Source organism: Phyllostomus discolor, chromosome 13 (genome assembly GCF_004126475.2).
Source record: "Phyllostomus discolor isolate MPI-MPIP mPhyDis1 chromosome 13, mPhyDis1.pri.v3, whole genome shotgun sequence".
NCBI classification, from domain to species: Eukaryota; Metazoa; Chordata; class Mammalia; order Chiroptera; family Phyllostomidae; genus Phyllostomus; species Phyllostomus discolor.
In genome coordinates this window covers 64,758,686-64,783,656 of record NC_040915.2, presented here as the reverse complement: position 1 = coordinate 64,783,656, position 24,971 = coordinate 64,758,686, and the positions used below count along the sequence as shown (strand labels likewise).

At 52.4% G+C, this 24,971-nt stretch overlaps 1 protein-coding gene and 1 long non-coding RNA gene across 3 annotated transcripts in view; both read left to right on the top strand.

Moving 5' to 3' along the window:
• Positions 1-24,971, top strand: part of KIRREL3 (kirre like nephrin family adhesion molecule 3) — a 503,419-nt gene that overhangs the window by 290,352 nt on the left and 188,096 nt on the right. The window lies entirely within an intron of this gene.
• On the top strand, positions 11,619-23,659 carry LOC118497938. Its single transcript, XR_004900458.1, has 3 exons — positions 11,619-12,494; positions 17,053-17,057; positions 23,649-23,659. It is a non-coding gene; the product is annotated as an uncharacterized LOC118497938 (long non-coding RNA).

The following is a 24,971-nucleotide window of genomic DNA, read 5'->3' as shown; positions in this document are numbered from 1 at the left end:
GAACCATTTAAGAAGGGACAGAGTATAAGGGTCAATAGTGCTAATTCTCTGGAGTCAGAAAGACTCAGGTTCAAATCCAGGCCCTGCTGTTTTGTAGCCATGCGAACTCAAACCCAAATGTCCTCATTTACAAAATGGGGGTAATAATAGCACCTGCTTCAAGGGATGTTGTGAAGAAAGCTTCAGAATGAACACAAAGCGCTTACCAAAGGCGTGTACATGGGGCTCAGGAAGCGGGAGTCATTTATACGATTTGGGAATTTTTTCAGCCAAAAGTAACACAATGGCCTTTGACTGTGGCTTAAACCAAAGGACGTGTGTTATTTCTCCAACAAAAGTCCAGGGGTGGATGGTCTCGGAATTGATCTGCCAGCTGAGTTATATAATCAAGAACCCAAGCTCCCTCTATTTTACTATTCTGCTACCCCTACCACATTACCTCTTATTAAGCTACTGTATTTTTTAAAGACTTGCATTTTTTAGAAAAGTTTTAAGCTCACAGCAACATTGAGGGGAAGGTGCAGAGGCTGCCCACACGCCCACCGCCCCTGCCCTCGCACGGCCTCCCCCATTATCAACAACCGAGCGCTACCTGTCATCCTCATACTCACAAGATGGCTGCCTAAGTTTCAGGTATCACATCCTCATCCAACGCAGGAAGGAGGAGGGAGGGGCAGCACCAGCAAAGCCTCATGGCACACCTTTCCATTTTCTCAGAAAGGCGAGTATCTTTCCTAGAAATTCCTAAGCAGATTCCTCCCTATGTCTCATTGGTCAGAGGTAGCCACCTGCCGAGCTCCCCACTAGTAGGTGGGAAAGGGAGCAGAAAGCTGGGAGTGGCTTTTGCGTAGCTGTATCATAATTACCTGATTCAGCCTCATACCGTCTTGTCTCAGGAGGTGAGGCTGGGCCCAGCCAGCTTTCCTTCTGCCAATCGAAGGGTGCAGGCTCTGCCAGGCTCCTGCCTGCAGGCACAGAAATGGGTAAGACCAGGCAAGGGATAGCAGAAGAGTCCTTTCTTTTCAAGTTCATTTTCTTCTGAAAGGTCACTGTCTTAGAAGCAGTTCCCATTTAAGCTGCAATGTGGAATATGACTCCACCACCCTGACCTGAGGGGAGGCCAGAATCTCTCACTTTTCCTCCCTGTCCCCAAATTTCATACCCGTCTGTGCTGGAGTCAGCGTGTGTGATCACAAATTACTAGTTTTAATTGTATGGCAAGGGGGACAATGGGTGATACTAATCCAGTGCTTGTAAGCTGAGAGAGTGAAGGTAATAAATAGACTATTAAGTTAACCAAGTTTTCGGCTTCGCTAGTGAAAGCTGCCATCTATCTTGCGTGGTTTGCTGCATGGCTCATTACCACATATAACCATACTGAGAAAATAGGCCGTATCCTTTGTAATGAGATGATAAGTTCCCTGCAGTGGGAGTGGCAGGGCTCTGACTCGAAAGCCTTGATTCTGAGGTGGAGTGTGGGGACAGGTGTCTATCAGTGTCCCCAGGCTGGACGCTGGTACCAGTGACTGGGCCAGGCTCGGTGGTGACAACTGCCTGAAAAGTCTAGTCCAGAACATTCTGCCACCCTGACCACGAAGACCACTGCCACCCCCGGCCCTCGTGGAGAAGCAGGGAGAGAGGCAAGTGTGCTCCAGGCCCCGGGCCAACCCCCCCACCCCCCCCCACCGTTCCTGAAATCAGCCTGCCCTGCACTTGGCCAACAGGTTCTACAGGACTTATTCTAGGAAAGGCCCTCGAAGCTGCTGGCCAACAGTTTGTCTTCTCCCGCCCATCCCGGCAACAAGACCCCCACCCTACCTCGCACTGCAGACCTCAGCACAAAGCAGCCCGAGAATGTTTGCAGCCAGACAGAGCTGGCTGCTCATCCCAGCTCTGCGGCTCGCTGTCTCAGGCCGTTGATGAGCCACTCAGTCTCCATGACCTTGGCTCCCTCACCTGTAAAACAGGGTCAATGAGACTGCTTCCTGGAGAGGTGGGGAGAATCTGACCAGGTAACTGAGAAGCACCCAGCACTGTGCTTAAGACCCACACCCTTCCTCCAGGGTGAAGGTTAGGTTATCAGATGGAGCAATGAAATCTTTCATAGTGATAGTAGACCACATAGTGATAGTTGCTCCATTCACGTGACTTGTCCAGAACCGGGACGGAAAATAGGTTAGTGGTTGCCTAGGGCTGGGGCAGGGGGTGGAGGTGACATGTAAAGGGATGAAGGGGTAGGTGGGTAATCGCTGAAGGGCGTAGGGTTTCTTCTCGGGGTGATGAAAACTGACTGGGGTGGTGGTCGTGCATACCTGTGACTATACGAAAAACCGTTGAATCACACACTTTAAATGGGTGAACTGTCTGGTATGAGAACTAGGCCTCAATGCAGCTATATTTTTTAATCAGCTCTAATAAAAATAAAACATTGTAGTAGCACAAATCATACCACATGGTGCCGTGAGTAGCACTGGGGCGTCTATGAGCCCGAAACATGTCCCTGGTCTAAGCAGGCCATGGCAGGCACCTCAAGTTGAGGTGCACAAGGCCCAGGCCACTTCGGAGTATCTTGAGCTGGAGAACTGAAACCCCCTCAGAGTGTGTATCCCAAGACCATCAGGGACAGTTCCTTAAAGCGCTCTCAGCACCTCCCCCGTCCCTCCACAACAAACAAACGAGAGCAACAACAAACCACAACACCCGCAATTGCCAGGTTGAGAAACCTCGGCCTACGGGCAGTATGGGGGAGGCCACGCTGCAGAGCCAGCCCAGCAGCCCTGGGGCGGGAGAGGCCCCAGGATGGCCGGGAAGCTCCCCACGGCTGAGACAAGGATGGACAGGGCACCGTTCACTCCAGGATACTGACCGAATTTCCTCAGTCTGCTCCCTTCTGACCCCTCTACCTCGGCCTTCCCCTTGCTTGCTGAACTCCCAGCGGTTTTGTGCTTCTCTTCCTAGGTGACTTCGCCTGTGCCCACAAGGTCCACATCACCCTGAAGCTGATGACACCCCCGAGGTGTACCTCCAGTCAGGGGTTTCCACAGAGCTCTAAATCTCTGTGGCCAAATAGCGCACATGATTCTATGCAGATCCCCCAAAGCATCTTAAGTCCAGTGTGTTCCAAACTGAACTTGTCCTCTCACTTTCTCACACTTCTTTCTGCTGCCAGATTTCTCATTCTGGTGTTAATGTGGCCGTGCATTCCATTTCTCAAACCAAAACCATGGCATCAGCACCTCCCTCTCCCTCTGTCTCTCAGTCAACAAGTCGGTTTTATTCTGTCACTAAATAGCTTCCTCTTCATTGCTCGGACTGCCACAGAGCCTCCTAAGTGGTCTCCAACCTTCCAATCTCCCCTCGTTAATCCATCATCATACAGCTGCTGGAATGAGCAGTTCCCCGCTTCAAATGGTCTCCCATCGCCTACAAAATCAAGTTCAAACTCCTATGCATGCCTTCCAAGACCTTTCATGAACTGACCCCGTTAGTTCATCTCTTTGTACTCTCTACCCCCGCCATGACCAGTTCCCGGTCAGCCGGGAGGCAGGCCCTTTGTTCTAAGGAGTGACAGGGACAGACGGCAGGTGTAGGGGTGCCCCCTCATTACATGCTGGTGATTGACCTCTTTGTCCCCACCACCCCCAGATCCCCACCTGGAGAAAAATTATCTCGTACTGCTGCCCTCAGGCTTCAATGCCGTGATATCACACTCCTCTCCCCACGGCCCTACTCCATCCCTAACCCCCGCGTGAAGGCAGATGTAAGCCAGTGCTCTATGGTTTTCGTTGGAGCCTGAGAAATGAACTATAATTAATAATGTGGCCGGTGTATCATCGGAGAGCAAAGCAAGGAAGGCCCAGCCCTTTAGGTCAAACACGCTGAGTTCTCTGGAGCAACAGAAATCCGTCTCTAAAGACATGCGCAGTCGCTGGAAACACCAAAGGTCAGATCGCCGGCTCAGTTGGACGTGATTCTCCGAGGGTCAAGTGTAGACGAAGGGCCCAGAGCTGGGGCGGTGGGTGTAGGAGATGAAGCAGCAGGAGAGAGGGAGGTGGTGCTGATGCCGCCCTCTCAGAGGATCTCAGAGGCCAGCTGGAGTGGCCGGAAGCGCGCGGGGAGGTGAGGGCTGTCCACAACCCGAACTTGGGAGGGATCCAGGAAAGCCAGGTGCATTTTTTTCCTCTTGACCTGAGGTAGAATCCTTCATGCCTCTGCTGATGAACATAATCTGCATCGCTTCTGCTGGTCTCCTGTTTTTCTCACGTAGAAATATTACTCACTATACAGCCTTCTCCTCAAGCCACCCAACAGGACAGACGAGACAACACACTTTCAGTGCTGCCCAGACTAGGGGACCGGAGGGACTGTGCACAGAAGGAAGATCAGCTTCTTAGAATCCATTGACCACAATGATCTCTTTTTCTATTTGTTTGTTTAAAAATTGATTGTAGAAAGAAAAGCGAGGGAGAGAGAGAAACATCCATTTGTCGTTCCACTTATTGACGCATTCACTGGTTGACTCCACATGTGCCCTGACCGGGGATCGAAGCCCTGGCCCTGGGCTCCGTATCCAGATGATGCTCTGGCCAGCTGAGATGCCCGGCCGGGGCTGACTAACAGCAACCTCCTGAATGGTCTTTGAGATTCTTGGCCCCGCCCAGCGAGCGTGGCTCAGCCGGCCGGATGTCCCCCCCCAGGAGGTGAAAAGTCACTGGTCAGGGCTGGGAAGGCAGCCAGTCTCAGATTCCTGTCTCTCTTTCTCCCTCCCTGCCCCTCCCTTAGAAAAAGATTCTTAGCTCCAACAAAAGCCCCTGCCATCCTTCCCCACGAACCCTCCCAGAGACCCTTGCCATGAAGCTTGAAGAGAAACGTAGAGGATGTTATCCTTTCGAGCATCTTCAAGCAGCACAAGGGCTCAAGTGGACATTGGTGTCAGGGGAAGACTGGGAAAGAGGCCCGCACTTGGCCGCAGGGTGCAGACTCCGAGAGCAGCGGGCAGGGCGGGGAGCTCGGCCTCCCTGAAGAGACAGAGCAGCAGCCCTCCACACACTGTGCGCGCCCTGAGCCCTTCCTGGGGCCCTGCTGGTCCCAGGCATCTCCACGTGGAATCAGGATGTGGGAGCATGGGCCTGACACAGAGCGGGGACTCGGCACATCTGGTAAAGGCTGTGAAGAGCTAGACAAAGATTACTTAGTAAGCCCATGAAACCCCATCTCCTCGAGATGTGAACTGGGCATAGATCCCACATACAGGTAGAACATAAAGTCTGTGAAGTCCTTTTCAAGCCTACAGAATTCCCAAAACATTGCTCTGAGGGAATCGCCTTTCCCTTCTTCCTCCAGCATTCCAGCAGAGCCGGGCCACACAGGCGCTAAAGGCTGGAGTTTTCGAGGGTCCTCGCAGAGCTCGCACGCCTCTCCATTAGCAGGTGAAGGTGCGGTGGCCCAGGGACGGTTCAGGAGCTCAACCAAGGTCAGGGTTAACGGCAGGGCCATGCCTCGAAACAGCTCTCTTCTCAGAGAAGCCTTCAAATCGATGAGCAGGGCTGCTATATACCGGGCTCTGTTATCCCTCACCCCTACTGGTAGGTAACTTGTGGGAAATCCTAAATGCGGAGGGAGAGAAACCGGTCCTGGTGTTCAGAGCATCTTTAAATGCTTCTGTTAGCAGAGCGAGGCTCAGTACGTTTCCCAGTGGAGGGAGACCTCACAGAGCCCAACCCAGGACCGGTCCTCACTTGGGAGCCTGCGGCCCTTTCTGCTGCAGGAAATTTCACATGAGGCACGTGTGACCAGAGGGGCCCTGGGCTCCCCTGCCTTTGTCCCGCCCCATCCCCGCGCCAGCCCCGGCCATGGCAGTGAGTGACAACGCAGACAAATTCTGGAAACAGATTAAGAAGCAATTATGGATTCCTTGCCTGCAAATGCTTCCTCCTTCCCCTTGAGTCCCAAGAATTAACATAAATTCCTTGGTCAGGAGAAACTATCAAAATACTATCCATCTGGATCTAATTTCCAGAGCCGCTGGGCTCCGCAGTGACCAGAGTTAAAGGTCTATTCATAAATTTTCCTCTCGGCGCCGCCTGCCTGAGCCCACTCTCTGCCTGTGCTCCGCCTGCCCCGACCAGATAACAGATGGGCCCGGCTCGGATTCTGCACACGCAGCACCACGCTCGCCGACCGCCCCTCTCCTTGCCCTTCCCAGCCAAATGTGGCTTTGTTTCCTTGAACTTCATTTGTCTGGGCCCTCTGCTTTCCTGCCCGTCTTGGCAGGTGCGGCTGGCCGAGTTGGCTGAACACAGCCACGAGCCCGTAATCCAGAGCTGCTTCTGCCTTGGCTGCCCAAGCCCTTGATTGCATTCCTTGCTGCTGCCTCAGCGGCGCACCAACGACCACCCCTGTCTCAGCACTTGCCCCAGAGGGCGAGGGGGGCTCACGCTGGAGGAAACTCAAGCCTGTGTACTATACTGCTTTCTATAATTTTATGAAGGGCAGATTACTAGAAATGAGCTTTTAAAAAGTTGGTGACTTAAGACAAGGTTAACACAAAGCAGTTAGGCCTCACGACAGCCATCCAGATCGGAGTGAGAGGATTAGGCGCCTCGTTAGCTAGTCAGCTGGGTCAAGTGACCAGGAAGGGAAGGACTCTGCGGCTGCGAGAAAAGAAAGACTCTAGCAGGCATCCCACGAGAGAGCAGATTCCCGAAGTACTCTTAGGGCCGCTCGTCGATCTTTGCACCCTCCTACCTCTGTGCTAGGATCCAAGGACACTATCGTCGCAGTGTCATACAGAATGGCTTCGCCGCCTTTACCATGCTCCCTGTGCCTCCTCAGTTCACGCCTCTCCCCTGCCAAGGCCCTGGTGCCCACTTACATGTGTATTCTCTATAGCTGTGCCTTCCGCAGGGTCACGTGAATGAAACCATACCGCAGTCTTCTCAGATGGCCATCTTTCCCTGAGCAATATGCATCTAAGACCCATCCATGTTGTGTCCTGATGGCTCATCTCTCCTTGTTGTGCAGTAGTATTTCATCAGACAAATTTACCACCCACTTTCATTTATCTATTCAGCCATTGGAGGACAGGTTGGTTGCTTGCACTGTTGATGGTTATAAAGTTGCTATAAGGGTTCACGTGTTCTTGTGTGAACATAACTTTTCAAATCAGTTGGGTAAATAACGGGAAGTACAATTACTTGATGGTATTGTAAGTATGTTTAGCTCTGTAAGAATTCCCAAACCACATTCTGAAATGGCTGTCATCTGGCATTCCTATCAGCGATGCATGAGTTCTTGTTGCTCCACCTTTTTGCGTCATCTTGCCAGCTTTTCATATTTTAGCCATTCTAACAGGCGTGTAGAAGTATCTCATTGTATTTTCAGTTTGCATTTCCCTAAGGACAGGTGATACTGAGTATCCTTCCATATGCTTTCTTGCCATCTGTATATATGCTTTGGTGAAGTGTCTGTTCAGAACTTTTGCCCATTTTTTTAATTGGACCATTTTTTTCTTAGCGTTGAGTTTTAAGAGTGCTTTGTGTATGTTGAATACAAGTTCTTTATATGATAATGTGATTTGCGGATATTTTCTCCCAGTCAGTGATTTGTCTTTTCAATCTCTTAGGAGTATCCTTAGCAGAACAAAGTTTTTAATTTTAATCAAGTCCAACGTTTGGGGGGCTTCATTTGTTTGTTTTTAGTTTCATGGATCCTGCTTTTGGTGTTGTACCTACAAGCTTATCACCAAACCCAATACCACATAGATTTTCTCCAATTTTCTCCAGAAATTTTAAGTTTTATATTTCACATTTAGGTCTGTGATCTATTTTGAGTTAGTTTTTGTTAACTCGAGGGCTAGGGTATAAGATACGTCTAGGTTCTTTCTTACATAAACACGGCCAACTGCTCCAGGACCATTTGTTGAATAGACTATCCTTTCTCCATTAAATTGCCTTGGTAAAAAAACAAATCAGTTCAATATATTCCTGTGGGTCTACCTCTGGGTTCTGTGTTCTGTCCCACTGATCTGTCTGTCTGTCTGTCCTGTCTCCAGTCCTTGCTGTCTTCATTACTGCAGCTATATGTTCAGCCTTCAGGCTGGGTGGCACGAGGCTCCAGCTTTGTTCCTCGTTTTCAGCACTGGGGTGACTATTCTGGGTCTTTGCCTTTCCACATGAATTTTAGATGTGCTTCACCTCCACCTACAAAATAGCTTGCTGGAATTGTTTTTACTGGATTGTGTTGGATGTACAGATTATGTTGGGAAGAATGGGCATCTTAATAACATTGAATCTTCAGTCTAGAAATGTATGTAGTGTGTCTCTCCATTTGGTTAGACCTCTTCCAATTTCTTTCCTTGGAGTTTTGTAGTTTTCCACATACAGAGATGCTATACCTACTTTGTTAGGTTTACACCTAAGCACTTCTTCTCTTGTTGTTGTTGCTACTGCAAGTGGTATCTTTTTAAATTTCAAGTTCTAATTGTTTGTTGCTGGTATAGTGGAAGGCAGTTAACTCTTTTTTTTTTTCATTAAAGGCATCAATTTTTATTTCCTTCCACTAAGCTGTTGATTACATTCCAAAAAGCTAACAGGTACTCTTCAAGGGTGGGACAAAGCAGGCAGCTCCCCATGATCCGGACTTTCTATTCAAGCAGTTGACTTTCGTACATTCGCCTTGTATTCTGCAAATGTGCTGCACTTGATTATTGGTTCCAGGAGTTTGGGGGGCTTTTTAATAGATCTTTCGGGTTTTATACATAGACAATCATGTATCTTCCTCCCCAAGCTTTTAAAAAATCTCTTGTACATCTTCCTGCACTAGCCAGGACTCCCAGTGCCATGTGGGAGAGGCGGGGGGAGAGGACCCAGTGTAGCGGTGGCTCAGGGGTCTTTTCAGACTCCTCTTATTACGCTGACAAGCTCTTTTGTCCCTAGTTCCGGTGGTTTATAGCTTTTATGATGAGGGGCCATTGAATTTTGTTAAATGCTGTTTTATTTTTGAAAGATCGCTGTGCCTGCTATTCAGGCATGTATTTTTAGAGGGCAAGAAAAGAGGCAGAGAGACTGACTGGAAAGACTAATACTGCACAGCCCACACAAACATCGATGGGGCTTGGACCGAATGACAGCATTGGAGATGAGAAGTGAACAGATTCTGGATGCACTGAGGAGCGAGGGCCAATAGGACTTGCCGACATGTTGAGCAGGGCGGGAGAAGGGAAGGCAGGAGTCCAGGGAGACTTTCAGGTGTGAGTCTTGAGCGGGTGAGTGGTGAGTACTGCAAGGTCCCGAGATGCCAAAGACTGAAAAAGAAGCATATTGTCAGGGCCAGGGGCATCCACAAGTCTGTTTGGGACATGTCTCCATTCTCAGTAACTATTTCACTCCAAAATAAAATTCCAAAAGGCAGGTGGATATACAAATCTGGAGTTCAGAGAATAGGTCAGGGCCCCGGATTTCCAATTTTAAAAATCATTTGTGTATCAATGGTGTTAAACACCTTGGAATTCCATACAGTTTCTGGGGTGGGGGGGCGCATCAAGCATTAAGCGGAGCAAATGGGAAAGCCCACAGGAGCCCAGAGCCCTCCAGCACGCACTGGCTGGGCGATGTGACCCTCGGGAGGGGAGGGCCTGACTCAGCCAGCCCCAGAACAGCAAGGGTTCAGCATGTGCCCTGAGACCTGTACCTGGTGCTGGAAAAGACAGATTAATTCTGAACAGGAGTTAAAAGTCCAAGCACCCACAGGTAACACAGAAGCCCTTTGATAGGCACGGCTTTTACAATAATTAACTAAAGATATGGAAACGTTCCATAATGTGCTTGTGGGTTAAAAGTAGATGGGGTTCAAGAGGGGAAGTTTCCTGGAAGAGATGGTCCAAAATCAGGAAGTGAGAGAGGCAAGTGCCCGGGCAAGGAGAAGGACCTGGTAAGCGTTTGACGTCACTGGGGGAAGCTCGCCTCAGGCCAGGACCCTGGATCCAGAGGCCCCTCTTCCTTCCCCTGGGCAGTGGGTCCAGTGGCTGCCCATCGTCGTCAACACAGGGAAGTCTTGCCGGAGCCAAAGGAGAGGCCCACGGGCCACAGAAGCAGAGCAGAGAGCAGGCGAGTGGGGTGGTGGCGATTTCTTCGGTTCACTCTGCACTGTAAACCTTTATGCCAGGAGTTGGAATGGAATAAAACTTCAGGGTGTCACCCTGGCCAGGCGGCTCAGTTGGTTGGAGTGTTGTCCCATACACCAAAATGTTCTGGATTCGATCTCAGGTCCGGGTATGTCCAGGAGACAACATATTGTTCCTCTCTCTCTCTTTCTCTCTCTCTCTCTCTCTCTCTCTCTCTCTCTCTCTCTCAATCAGTAAAACATATCCTAGGGTGAGGATCAGAAAAAAAAAGACTTCACAGCATCCCCCTGAATCACTGGACCCCTGCCCCCGTTTCCTCCAGGGCGCTCTCACTGATTCCTGGACAGGAAGGGCAGGTTGGAATTTTCGTTAACCCTATGGTATAACCAAGAGCCCACAGGAATACATTCTCAGCTGAACACTCAGGGCTGGGGATTGCAAATGGACCTGAAAGTTGTTAGAAGCCAGGTGAGCCACCTGGGGGAATTAAATTAAAAAAAAAAAAACAAATGGCCTGCCAACAGCTCTTTATAGAGATGGCAAATGGCACATTATGGGCTGACTCTCAGCCGTAATGAAAACGGAGAAGGGTCTTCTGTCGTCCCGGGCACGTGGGCAGAAACTAGTGAGGAGGACAAGGACAGGAGGGAAGGCCACCACACTCCCCAGGTCCCACAGGTGGGGCTCTTCCTCCCCCAGGGCAGCTCCCAGGCTGGGACAGCCAGCCAGCCAGCCAGTGGGGAAAGGAAAGCATGCTGGCGAGAGGGAGTCTCGGCCTCTCTCTCTCTAACAGAGGGTTCTGCTCTCAGCCTCTCCTCGGGTGCCGAGGGTGTGCAGAGACAAGATTCCCAATAACCATGGTCACCCCAGACTGTCACCAGGCAGTGCTGCCCCACACCCTGGAGGGAAGCAGCTTCGGGGTTTCTCTCCAGGACGCAGGGGTTCCGGGTCTCAGCTGCTGTGTCCCAAGACCAGGAAACGCCTGCCTCCCAGACCTGCCAGGCCCAGCACCTTCGGCCCCTCGGGCAGTGTCCACGGGTTCCCGGTACCCCTGCCACAGGGAGGAGGTTCCCCCACATACCGGGACCCCATGTGTTCCCCAAAGCAGTGCCCCCCCCCCACACGCGCACTCACACACTCCTCAGAATGTTCGCTGTGAGTATCCCAAACAAGGCCCCCAGAGGGTCTCAGAGCCCAGGCAGCAGGATGTTCCACGGGGCCAGCTGGGGTCGAGGTTCCACCTGGGAGCAGAGGCACGGCCTCAGGTGAGTTGTGGAGTCCGATCAGGGCAAAGGAGAAGTCACTGTCACCACGCACGACCCTCCCGGGAAGACGGGGTGAAGGGGCTGCACTGGTCTCTTTCCCAGTCTTTCCTCCACCTCACCCTGGGAGTCGAAACTTCCTCCTTGAAAACCCTCTGTTTCCCAGGCAATTTTCTTCTGCAAAACTCCATTAAACACGTAAGCGACACCCGAGTGCAAACAGCCCCGCTCCCTCCAAAACCACATTGTCGTTCCAGCAGCCACTTCCAGGCAGGCAGTTTTGATCTGCAGTGTTTGTCAAGCAACTTAATATCCAACCTGTGCATACAGTACTTCTGAAAGATATTTGCGAAGGAAAATTGTTTGTCTAGAATTCAAGGGAATGGAAATGGACTTTTGCCGTGATTGAATTCATTAGAGGCTTATTCTCTGATTGCTTTTTTTTTATATTATTTCCTGTAACTCTAAACTTTCAGTTATTTCACTGAGATTCTTTGTCCAACGTCATGAAGTCATCTGGAGCTTTTTTTCCCCTTTGTTTTTTAATCCGAAGTAATATCTTCCCCTGAAATAAATTGGACAAAATTATAACCTAAATCAGGTCCAGCTGCCTGCCGCTACAAAAGCCAATGCTCAAGAGGCAGGTGCTGATGGAAAGGAAAGTGGTTTATGTTCAGATGCCGGCCACCTGGAGGATGGGGGACTCACGTCTCAAAGCCCATCTCCCCATCTCAGTGGAGGCAGGGGTTTTTATAAGCCGGGAGAGGGGAGCAGCACAAAGAGACCAAGAGAAGGCATGGAAAAGTTCTCTGTGTGCAGATGAGCACAGTCCAGTCCAATAAGGCAACTGACCATCCGCTGTGCATCATCCTGGTGTGGTCACCCCGGCTTCACACCATCCTGGCTCTGAGGTTGAAGGTCTGCGAATTTCCCGGAGCTGAGATGCCTCAAAGCTGGAGTCTGTATCTTTTGAAGCTAGTTCCTAGGATTCTCATACAAACATGCTGTTCATCTACAAGCTACATGTTAGTCAGAGTCCGCACTTAGAGACACAATGTCAAAAGAATGGTGGGGTGGGTTACAATTTCCCACGGCTACAATTTGCCACTGTTACCAAACGATGCAGAGCTTTGGCAAGCGAAACTGCCTGTTCAACAAGTGTCCTTGTCACTCCAGTGTTCCCTAGGATCAGCGTCAGGATCTGCATCTCTCCAGACTTGGGGACCCTGACCCTGAGACTCTCGGTCAGGTCCCCTCCGTCCCCAGGAATCTTTCAACAGATCTGTCCCCTTCCAAACCCAAGGTACAATTCCCACACCAGCATCACTCATCGATAAGCTCCGTGGTTGGCTCCTTGGGAACACGGTCCCGTTTATTTCTTCTGATGAAAAACCTCACAGCCAGTACAAATAAAAATGAGAAAAGCAAAAACCTCACCAGAGAGGAAGAGAGAGCTGTGTTCAGCCCTAAGGTGAATATCACGCATCGAGAAAATAAGCAGAATGATACAGAGACTGGTAACCGGGCAGCAAATCACTGAGGTTGTTTTCCTTGGGCCGCAGAACTGAGAAACATGTCTCTTCATTGTTTCTAAGGGAAGGAAATAGGTTATTGCTCAATAAGCAATAACCTATTGCTTATTGCTGTAACTTTCTTTTCATTAGATTTTTTTTTTCCCTTCCTGGTAAACCCAAGGAGCTCTCAGGATGGCAGGCCCACCTTTCTCAGGAGCTGGTTACCTTGGGGGTGGATTGCGCATGTAGCTTCCTCTTTCCCTGCCCCCTGCATTCACACACTTCCCTGCCCACCCTCAGCCCTGCAGGCAGAGGAGCCGGTGCGGACGGGAGGTGGCACTGGGGGCTGTCCCTGAGAGAGACAGTGAGAAGGAGGACAGCAGGACAGCTTGAAATAACTTGCCAGGGAGAACTGGATTCCAGTGTTAACCCAGTTAACCAACAACCTACTCTACTCATTTACTATTGACTCAGTTCCCTCAGCTTCTGTAAAGCAGAAGACAAATGGTTGTAAACCAAGAGGGTATGTCAGACCCTTGTGAGCAGCCTTTCAAAACAAAAATACCCAAGTCATCCCAAACCAGGAACTCTAATTAAATGGTAACAACAGAAACGATAGCTGATACTTCCACGGCATGAGTCCAAACCATTCCAAACCCCTTTATCTAAAGCACCTCCTGTGACAGCCCAGGCCGATAGGTTCCATTCCAGTCTCCATTTTACAAAGACACGGATGCACAGAGTTGAAGGCCCCGAACCCTGTGGCGTGCCTGCACACTCTCGCTCCCCACCACTGGCACTGATGGCGTTCCTACTGACCTGTCTCCTGGAATGCGTCCCTGGCCAGGAACTGCTCGCCGTACTGCAGCTTCTTTTAAGTCATCTTGTAGGAGAATGTTTCCCTGAGAGCTGGCAGCCGCTGGGGGGGGCGGGGCGAGGCAAGCCGCACGTGTGGGACAGACGGAGTGCGCCGTGCCACCCCCCACAGACCGTCCGCAAACCTCAAGAGCCGGGCTCGGATGGTCTCATACGTTGGCCGGTTTGTCAGTAAGTGATGAGGCTCCACCCAGAGAAGGGCAGGGAAGTTTACATTTTGACAACGTTTTACAAGAAACTACTATGTGACTTACCCTGCACTTAACCTAGAGGATACAAACTGAATAAAATAGGGTCTCTCTCCCCCGGTTGGGTGGCCAGTTGGTTGGAGCATCGTCCTGAACACCAAAAGGTTGCGGGTTTGATCCCTGGTCAGAGCACACACTTAGGTTGCGGGTTTGATCCCTGTTCTGGGTGCGTTCCAGAGGCAAACAATAGCTTGCTCTCTCTCCCCCCCATCTCCCCACCCCATCCTCTCTCTAAAATCAGTAAATGTACCCATGGGTGAGGAGGTACATGTTCATACTCTAGTCACAGTGTGAAGGGGAGAAGAGACACACACCCAAGTTGTCATAACATGATAAAGGACCTGGAAGGCTGGGGAGGCCTAGAGTAAGATCAGAGGTCACTCTGCCTGGAGGGGACAGGGCGGCGACACCGAGGGACGAGGTCCAGGGGCCTGCGGGTGAGGCAGGGAGGACAGTCCGGTCTACAGGCACACGGTGCCCGTGGACTGGGAAGCAGTTTCATGGAGCTGCAGCTGAGGATGAACGGGATGCTGCTGAGCAAGGTGTCATCGAAGCAGCCTCTGTTGCCCGGATTCCCCAGGTGTCCCACAGCCCGGGGAGCAACAGGAGGCGCCTCCGAGAGATGACTGCCCTGAGGGTGTCCAAAGGGCCCCGCAGAGCTAGTAGGGGTGAGGATGCTCTGATGCAGGAATGCCCTCCTGAGGCTGAGGCCTGAGCGCTGTCACTCCCTTCAGCCCCGCGAGACCCGTGCCTCCCCTCCCTGTGGGACCGCGCCAGCCCAGTGGCACTTGGAGTCGGCAGTGGGGAGAGGGAGAGGCTCTCTCTGGGCTGAAAAAGTGCAGCCGCTGCCTGAGGCTGCACCGTACTTCTCTCTCCACCCCCGTGCTCCTCTTCTTTTATTCGTTCCCTGCCCGTTGCATCGGACCATGCGTGGCAGGACCTGCGTGATTCTGTGTGTGCTTTGCCCGCCGTGTATAATAGGTGCTGGGGAGGATGACCACAATGAGGGCAAAAATGCAAATGGCCCAGCAAAAGTGTGCAGCCTCCCTCTGAGGTCGGTCAGAGAGGGTAGAAGGTACATTATGGATATTCCCACGCAATGTGCTCTAAACAGCTCCAGTATTAATGGAATTTGTAATGAAAAACTAAGCCTTCATTAGGTTGCCATGCAGAATTCCCACACTTGGCAGGGTCTGGTTGATTTCCCTGGTGCCGGCTCAAATGCACACGCGCTCTCAGCAAAGTCTCTCCGATCTCCAGGCCAGCGACCCTCACGTTTTCTCCCAGAGCCTGACCCTGGAGCTGAGTAGGACGGCAGCGGCTCACCCACGCTTATAGTCAGAGCAGGCTCCGCAGGCAGGGGTGACCAGGGAGCTCCAAAGGGAGCATGGAGTCGGAGCAAGAGTTCAGAGGTGGACATCTGAGGGGCAGACCTGGCAGGTCACTCCCCACTTCCCCAGGAAACCAGCTTCCTGAGGAACCGAACGCATTCGATCCCATAAGATGTTTGAATCGTGACAAGCAGTTCAACCTGTCCCTGTGTAGAAGAAACTGGCACCGCCCTGGGGGAACCAGGAGTTAAAGGAGAGAAGCGGGCAGTGGTTTTGTCTTGTGCAAGGCACGTGTGATATGGAGCTTCCCCCACAGCCCCTCCCACTGTGCCTCATGCACTCCTTGGGTCTTCACCCACCCCCGGGGCCCTCACCCACGCCGAGGGTGGGCACACCCTCCCCTCCCACTGCTCCTCGCAGGGCCACACCTGAGCAGTGCCCTGACGTCGGCTCTCCCACAGCACCTCGCTGGGGAGAGGTCCTGGATCCCTGGCTCCTGTTCTGAGTAGAAGGAAGTAAGTAAGAACAGGGAGCAAAGAAAGCAAGAGACAACTTTGGAAGCAGAGCGCTGCCTGCTGGACGGCTCACAGAGCCTGCGGCCGAGAATGCACTGGAAGCAGGTGACGCTCCGGTCTCTTCTTACCTCCCGACCCAGAAGTCCCTTCCTTGTTGTGCCGCACACTCTGCTCCACCATTTCTGACACCACCACGTTCTCCAAGGCGCCTGCCCCTCTCCTGGTTTCTTTGGTGGCCGGTGGGCAGATTCCCCGAAGTCGTTTACGGCTGTTGTGGCGATGGCTCTTTGTCAGAGGGGTGTGTTTTCCACTTTTAGTTTCTCATGCTACTCTCCACCGGTGTCCTGACCCGCCCGTGGCGGAGGACGCGAACACCAAACTTCCCAGGCGATGATGCTTTTCGGGGCGTGGGGGTGGATAATGAGCATAGCTTTCACCTCTGAGACCTGGTTGCAAAAACACCATTCAGGGGAAGTCAATCTTACTTCTCTCCCCTCAACAGGCTTTTGACTCCCCGAGTTCCTCCCTTCCCCTCTTGCCTCTGACCCACACGCCGACTCCCCACTCCGCACCCATGGCCCTCCACCGCCCAGCGTCCTGTAAGGAACAGGAGCGCAGTGCGGAGGCGGCCTTTGGCCCCCACTCCAAGAGGTGACTCGGGGCTTCCTGTCTGACACAGGTCCCAGCGGAAGTGTTCGCTCGAGCTTCCTCACGGCTGCACACGGGCGCTCCTGGGAACTTGTAAAACTCGCAGACACTGGGGCCACCTCAGACCAATGACATCAGAGTCACTGAAGGTGGGGTCCAGGGACCCGTGTTTTTCATGCTCTCCCAGGGGCTCCCGATGGGCAGCCAGCAGGGTCTCTGGCTGAGAGAGGACCCTCGGCAAAGACCGGGGGTTCACGCTGACCCCAGGTGTAGGCTTTCCCACCCTCCTGAGGAAGGGGCCACCTCCCTCCACTGCCTCCCAGCCCCAGCGATTCGGCGATTCAGGTCTGGGCAGCATTAGGGACAGAACACGGAATTGTGAAAGTGGTCGGGGACGTTCTTCTGGCAGCAGGCAGCGCACGAGCCTGCCTGGCAGTGGAGTCTGCGCTCCTGTGATAAACAGGACACACAGAAACACCACTCCTCAGATCCGCAGGAGGCCTGACCCGCTGCTGACCCCCGTTTACTCTGAGAGTCGGCGTCGGCGCCATTTGGGAGCTGATGCCCGAGAAAAATGATACCATCCAAACACAGCTACCAGAAGGCAGTCACAACTTGGTGCCGTTCCTCTTTTTTTTTTTCTTCCCTAGTATGTATGTTGTGGTGTTGAGATCCACTTGGGGCGTTTCACAAGACGTTCAGTGGCAGAGAGAGATGCTGCGACGCGCACACGCCAGCACTGCCTCTAGCGCCTGGGTGTCTACGGAGGCGGCTCCTCCCAGGCCTGTTACCGGGCTTCGCACCACCTCCGCCGGCCCCCCCCCCCCCCCCCCACCGCCCGGCCTCTGTCTCGTCCTTTCCGTGTGGAAGCAAAGCCGGCCGTTTGCCCGACCTCCGTGCTCTCTGCAGCTCCCCAGACGGCGTTCACCTGCAGCCCAGGGCAAATCCCACGGCGTCTTTGACCGGTTCTCGGAATGGCTTCGTCCTTCACTAACCGAGCCTCCTCCTTCTCGGAGCCAGTCCCTGTTCTAGTTGGGGGACGGTTTTATGGTCGCTGCCTCGGCGATCGGCCTGGCAGGCCGAACAAGACTGCTCTCTCGGGCCTGGGAATAGTCAAGCCATTTTTTTAAAGTTTGCTCCTCCTCCAGTGGGCGCAAACGTCCCGTTTCCAGCCACGTGCGTGGCTCTCTCGGGAGTTCTTACCACCCAGGCACTGGGCTCCGATCCGGGAAATGGTCCAGCACACACAGTCAGTTCTCAGTTAGCCTTGCTCGTGGAGGCGAGCAGCGGCGCAGATCATCTAAAACGGCAGGTTATCTGGAAATCACTTCTGGTGGCCGTGGAACAGGCGCGGTGGTGCCGCCGCGCAGTGAGAGTGTGTGGGGAGTGTGGCGGCCCGTCCTCCTCCAGCGGCCAGGTGCTGGGGACGTCTGAGTTTGCCTTCTCTGGGGCAGCACCGTTTGGAAGTGGGAGCCAGCGTCACAGCTACCTCCTGAGGAACAGAGGGAAGCCAGCCTGGAGTTTAAAGCGCCCCCTAGAGAGTGTAAACTGTAACGCAGGCGATACAGAGGGCCATGGACCTCTGGTCGGGACTTTTGTGGACCCTGGTGGGTCCCTTCCCACCAGGGCCCCACTTTGCCCTGATGCCCCAGGGTGCCCACGATCTGCCCCAGATGCAGGCAGAAATGTAGGAGGTAGCCCTTGGTGCTCTCTCTGCAGGCTGCACAGTTGTCCCTTCATGGTGGCCCTTCTCGGCGGCCACCCTTCAAAACCAGAGTGCCACCTGGGATGGGGAGCCTATCAGATGCGCCTGCAGAGTGAGCACCTCACAATCTCCAGCCTTTCTTGGAAGTTCGTTGCAAGCTGTTGAGGGAAAGGAGCCCACGTGGTGGGAGTGGTTCTCAAATCTTGCTGAATCTAAGAATCGCCCAGGGAGCTCATTTTCATCGCAGATGCCTGGGGCCTCCTCACAGAAGTTCTAGTTCAGACGTCAGGGGTGGCTTCTCGAATTTGCGTTGCTGTCAAGCACACCACCCTTTGGGAGACACCTGCTGAAAACCACTGTTCAAGAGCATTTTGTCTCTGCTTCTCCTCTGATTTGGGGCAGCGACTAGAGCGGAGATGAACATAGATGTTTCAGGGCCTTTTGCTGCACAAACCACTCACTTCAGTGCAAGCCTGACTCGTCATGGGCCAGGAGGGACAACCTTTACCAGGTGAGTTGGGCACAGCGTCCAGATACCTGAGCCAGTGTACTTCCTCCCCAGCCTGACCATGCCCAGAATACAAGGCCGACCCACAAGCCACAGAGCCTCCTTAGATGATACGGCAATAATAGCCACTGCTGTTTATTGAGCACTTACTAGGGGCCAGCATTACTGTACGTACCCAGCAAGAATTTTCTCATTGACTCCCCTTCATTCTCTGGGTGTTACTCTCATTTTAGGAGGACCCACAGGGAAGCCAGCTCAGTCTTTGTAGAACTAATTTTAAAATAAGAGAAAAAAATAAACAAACCCAGCATGCTGGAGATTCTTGAAGGAAAGAACATGTAAATCACATCATTATTATGAGCATTCGTGTCAATAGCCTTGCAGGCAAGAGAGAGAGAAAAAATATGATTTTCTGTAGTTTTCTAAGAGGTGGTTCAGATGAGAGCAATTAGCTAACTAATTGGCCAGCAGAAATGGCTTTCTGTGCTCATCCTGATGGATGGCCACTGGCTTACTCCCCTTGTGAGATACAGGGCTGAGGTCGACCCAGCAGCTGTGACCAGCCGCCTGGAAAGGGGCTGCGCTCTGGAAAATTTCCCATGCTCCAGAAGTCAGAGTGGATGAGGTAGGGAGTCCAGTTGTTCATGAGCTCATCAACTTTCTAAAATAAGCAGCAGGATCTCTGGACTCTTAAAGGCCCCTACTCCTGTGGATGAACCACATGTTGTAAGTCTTGAGGGTCTGGTGGAGAAGCAGGAAAGAAGCAGGAGGCTCAGAGGCAACAAAACCAGAAAGCGTTTGACTGTGTGGCCCGAAAGACAAAGAAAGGGTCTTAATGAGATGCAAATCCCATTCAGGAAAGCTCTCCAAGTCAGTAATTAAAGTGTATCCAGGAACGGAGGGCTGGCGAGCTATGAAAGATCAATAGGTCAAATACTTTATGTTGTTTAATCAGATACTTAGCACACGTCAAATATTACCTTATGAAGTTATTAGGCTAAATGAGGGCACCGTGGTGGTGAACATTCATTACTGAGACACGGGTGGGTCATGAAAACTGCAAGGTGCCTCCCCGAGTCACCCCCAGCCCCACGATGAGGACTGAGGGGGCCAGAAAGCGTGTGGGGACCTCAGTGGCATCTGCGCTTTTCCTTCAGGGGCACTCAGGGAGCTGGCACTATGACTTTCCCTGGAGAGTCAAAGGCGCCGCGTCCAGGAATGTGCACGAAGAGCACATTCTCCTTGAAGTGGGTGGACCCACTGATGTGTGTAGCGAGGCAGGTGTTCCTCTGATTCTGATTCTTCTGATTCAGTCAAAAGTTCCCTCATTCTTGTGAAACATGCCTCCGTATTTTGTGCATTGCTGTAGCATACGTGATCGCCTTGGGGTGGTAAAGCTGCACTTACCAGGGCAGGGGCCTGCTGGACTCCTCCAGGAACGGGCAAGCGGTGTGAGCCACACACGGAGGGACCAGCCATCCCCCGGCTTGGCGATGCCCACCTTCTCTGTGAGGCTCGTGGCCATCCGGGGGAAGGGCTGTGTGGGCTGATCATTCATGGTTGTCTGCTGGCTTTGCTGGCCTTGATCTGGTCAGGCTATTTTCTTGTCTTTGTCAGTGGATAGAGGTGAAGCCAGATTTGAATTCTGCTGAGAACTAAGAGGAAGCAAAGGGAAGGAAGCCATAGAGCGGGGAGAGCGCTCCCGTGAGCAAACACAGCACCGGTTCCTGCATCCACGCCACTGGCATAGGCAGCTCCGCCCCCGCCCATCCTGGGGAACCGGCTGATTCTCACTCCTCCCCAGAGCCCACTCGAGGGCTCTGGGCGGCAGAGGGACAGGCTGTCTTTGTGCCCCTGTCTCCACCCCTTACTCCACTGTAATCCCAACCCGTTTGCAGGCTATGCATTTCCACAGTTCCTGCCCCACTCTGGGTGAGGAAAGGGAAAAGACACTGCCTGTCCTACGCCCAAAAGCACATCCCGAGCGTCAGTCCCCCAGCTCTCCCCGGCTGACCTGTGTCCCGCCGCCACCCCCAGCCCCAGAGGCTTCTCCGGGCCCCTTTCCCTCTGGGTCGCTGTGCTCGGTTCACATGACCAGGAGCTGGGGTTCGGCTGGGCTCTGCGTGTTCAGAAACAAGCTATGTTTCTCTAGTAGTCTAAGCCAGCAGTTCTCTCATTGGGTCCCTCAGAGCCTTGGGGTCCCCAAAGAGCCAACCTGCCTCTACAGACAGCCAATGGGAGGCTGAGCAGGCAGGGCCCGGGACCCAACCCCCGCCTGCCACCCGCCGCCTTATACGTCATGACGCCCATTTTATATGTTGAGATTCCATGTGAATCTCATCTGGAAAACAAAAATCTATTACTTAATATTAAAAGATTGAAAGTCATTATTCAAGGTTTTCCCAAGACTCCAATGATAGTATCCTGTATTGCCTTCTCAAAATATAACCAAACAACCATAAGAATAAATAACTTTTGCTGAAGGCAAATTTCAAGACTAGGGATTTGGATACATTGTCTTCTTTCAACCTTTTTTGCAAATGAAGAAGCAGAGAGACCACGGTAAGAAACCAGCCCAAGGTCTCACGGGGACAAGTGGCAGCAGCCAAGGGTCTTGCTGACTTCAGAGTCTAAGCTCAAGAGCTGCCCTGACCTTGCTCACCTTCACATCTGGCTCCCTTCACACCTGGCTCACCTTCACACCTGGCTCACCTTCACACCTGGCTCACCTTCACACCTAGTTCTGTGAGCCCCTTCAGTGTTTCTGGTTCCAGAGGCAGCTTCCGTTTCCCCCCTTTGGCAGAGCGGGATGGTCTGCAGTCCCAGAGTCCAGGGAGCCCGCAGCACTTCCCTGGCTCAGCTTCTCATTTCCATCCACTCCTGACGGATCCTAATTAGCTCCCAACACCTGTTCTCGCCTGTGCCTCGGCCCCACCCACCGTGTGTTATTGTGAAGAAACCTTAGTCAGCAACAAACAGTGCCAGGACAAAAATAAATAAAGAACGGAAAGTCAATTTTGTCCTCAAAATCCGGTAAGAGCTAATGTTTGTCGTTGCTGCCGCTGGTGTTCCCACCCCACCCCCACCTGAGCAGAGTGGGTGGGATTTCCATCACCATGTTGCCAGGAAGAGACCTGAGCCCACACAAGCCTAGGAGACCAGGCCACCAGGACTGTGCCCTGATTCTGCAGCCCGCTGAAACCCTCGGCACCCAGGGAGGGCAGTCGTGTCTCAAAAAGTGCAGACCCACTGACATCTCAGAGTGACTTCCAGCCCCCAGAGCCATTGCACAGCAGCTTCCTGCCCTGGGTGGGGAGTGAAACAGCTTGATAGAAAGCAGGAGAGCTTTGGAGTTGACAGTGAAGTGATTGTAACCTTCCAAATTCTGCTCTTTGTTGGGGGAGTAAAAGGGCAAAGGAAAAGAGAGGCTGGCGTGAATGCTTCGGCGGGCCAGACATTCTAGGGAAACAAAGAAGCCATTTGTCAGAATAGAGGGCTGTGCAAACCCACCGAGAATTCAGGCCGTTAGCTAGCACCTTGGCAAGCCCCTGCCTTTGCCGGCGTGACCTAATTTTGAGAGATACTGTGCAGATTGCTTCCCAGATAAAAAGCAAGAAACAGCAAGAGCTCTCCTGAATGAGGCTTTGACATGAGGAAGAATTATCTTGACTCCAGGGACAAGTCCCCCTTTTCCCACAACCCAGCCCTGCACCCTTCCTCTCCCTTTCACAAATCTTCGGCGGAGCTGCCAAATCATCAGCCGTCGACACGAAGAGATGTGCTCCCTGCCACTGTCCACTGTGGGCAAGACCCTCGTGTCAGGCAGTCTTTCCCAGCGGGTGAGCCAGCGAGGCTTCTCAGTGTCTTCTTCCATCCTAATTAAAAGTTGGCATTCTGAGCTGTCTTTTCAAGGCCCGGAAAGACCAAGGAGTTACGTCTGGTGAGTGAACGGCCCTCGGCAGACCCCTGGCCCAGAATGACTAATATTTAGAGAGAGTAGGCAAAAGCTTTAAAGAAGCAAATCCTTTAAAAGCTCGTGGTTTAAAACAAAATCAAAAACACTGAAGCAGTGTGGGAGGAAACCGGAATGGAGGGTTCCATCCACCAGGTGCCACTGAAGTTCAAAGAGTCCGTGATTCTGAGGGACTCAGACCTTCCACACTGTCAGGCTACGTGCTGTCCAGTTGGAGACACCTGGAGGCATGTGGTCCAGGCAAAAATCTCCCTCCAGGCAGACGCGGAAGGGAGTTTCAGGGCCATCGCATCCTTAGGCGGTGCAAGCGGAAGGCGTCTGTTGGAAGCAAGGGGGCGTCCAGATGACACAGCCTCATCTGGGAAAGGCACCCACAGGGAGCTCCTTCGTGGAGATCTTCCCAGAAAGGCCACATCTATCTCCATCCTCAGTGTCTGAGGGACAGATGCATGCGGGGAGGGACAGGAGGGAATTATTTCCTTGAAATTCCTTTCACTTTTCATACTCTAGACCTACCCCCTTGCGGTTGACTCATGAAGGTCCTGGATGCTAAGGAGAAAACTCAGGCTTGAGCAGCTTTTAGCCATAAAATCAGTACCCCCAGTAGAGAAGGTGCCCCCCCCAGGTATCCAAGCTGTGAACCCTCATTCATTAGCCTGATGAAACTGAACACAGAGATCCAAAAACAGCCGAAGAGATTCTCAAAGTAGGAATTAATGTGTCTGGGCTCCCCTTGGAACTGGAGGCCCGTGGTGGGAAGGGTCAAGGTCATTGAACTCTGAACTGAGGGCTCTGGCCTCTCCGTGACTAGGCTTCGGCCAGGTATGCAGGAGTGCGTCTGGTGGGTCCCCTGTGTGAAGAAGATGTGGCATGTCCCCTGGATCTGCATGCGGGCATTGAAAAGGTACTTTCTCAACTACTCTTTCTGACTACAATAGAACCAAGATGTCATTTTCCATTTGACAGCACAAGAAACAAGGGAAACTTCTAGAACCTCCCTGCCCCTCACCACTTCTCATCCCCAGGTGACTGTCCCCCGATCCCCCCTGAAAGTCAGTGAACCTTCAGGGTCAGGTTTGATCTAACCATCTGTCACCTGGCATCTCCCACGAGTCAGATGGGCTCTGCTCTGCGCCCTGGCCGGCAGCATGTCACCTGCACGCTGCTCGGCCAGAGCGGGGCCTGAGTGCCCAGGTGACCTTGAGCAGAACTCAAAGCATGACACTGGAGATGCGTGTTTATGAAACGCTGGTCCCTGGGGCTGCTTTTTCCCGAGCGCAGGGTGGCATCTGTGCTGCACTTGCCACTTTCAGAGCAGTTTCATGTCGGTCAACTTATTTGAATTTCATAGCAACCCTGTGAGGTATCATCACTCTCATCTTGCAGCAAACACAATGAGGCCCCAGAGAGTGATTCCCCCCAAGGTCAAATGCCTCGCAAGTGGCTGAGGCCGGGAGCATGGCGTCCTGACTGTGTCCAGCTGGTGCCCCTCTGCCTCCCCGTCGGTGCTCATCTTGCACCTTTCAACCAGCAATTCACATCCCACTTCCTCCAGGAAGCGCTCCTGGACCACGCCAGGAGCCCGGTGCTGTCTCCTCCGTGTGACTGTAGAAAGCTCACTGCCTGCATCTCTCCGCTGCTCAGTTATTCAATCACTCTCTTGTTTACTTAATTTTTCAGGTGTGTGCATATATTCTTCCCAAGGAAATTATAAACAAGGTGTCTGGCATAAGCTTTATTATTCCTGCTCCCTTCGCCCTTCCCCCCAACAAAATCCAATTAAGAGTGTAGGGAGACATTTAACAAATACCGCTGTTGAATGCATGAATGAATGACTATTTTTTAATCAGATATAAATTAAGCGTGTGTCACATCAAAAGCAGAACTTCTTTTTGTGTTAACCCCTTGGAGCTCTTCCGAATGGCAGTAGGGGACAGGGAGGTAGCCACTTTTGTTTCTGTCTCACAGAATAAGACCTCAGGGAGGGAAATCTAAAGGCCTCCGGCCTGCCTGATTGCCCTTGGAGTGAAAACTGGAGATGAAAATTTCAAAAAAGAGTAGGTCTTCCAAGCCCCCCATCTGGGGTAGTCATAATAGCAGTGGTAATGAAGGGCTTGTAATGGCAGCATTGGGGTATGGGAGACAGCGGGGAATAAGGAGGCCGCATGCACAGTGATGAAGTGATTACATCCAGGCCTTTGGATCCGCCATCCCCACGGTCCCAGCCCTGCTGCTTCCTGATTGCGGGATGGCTGTGGGCAAGTTACA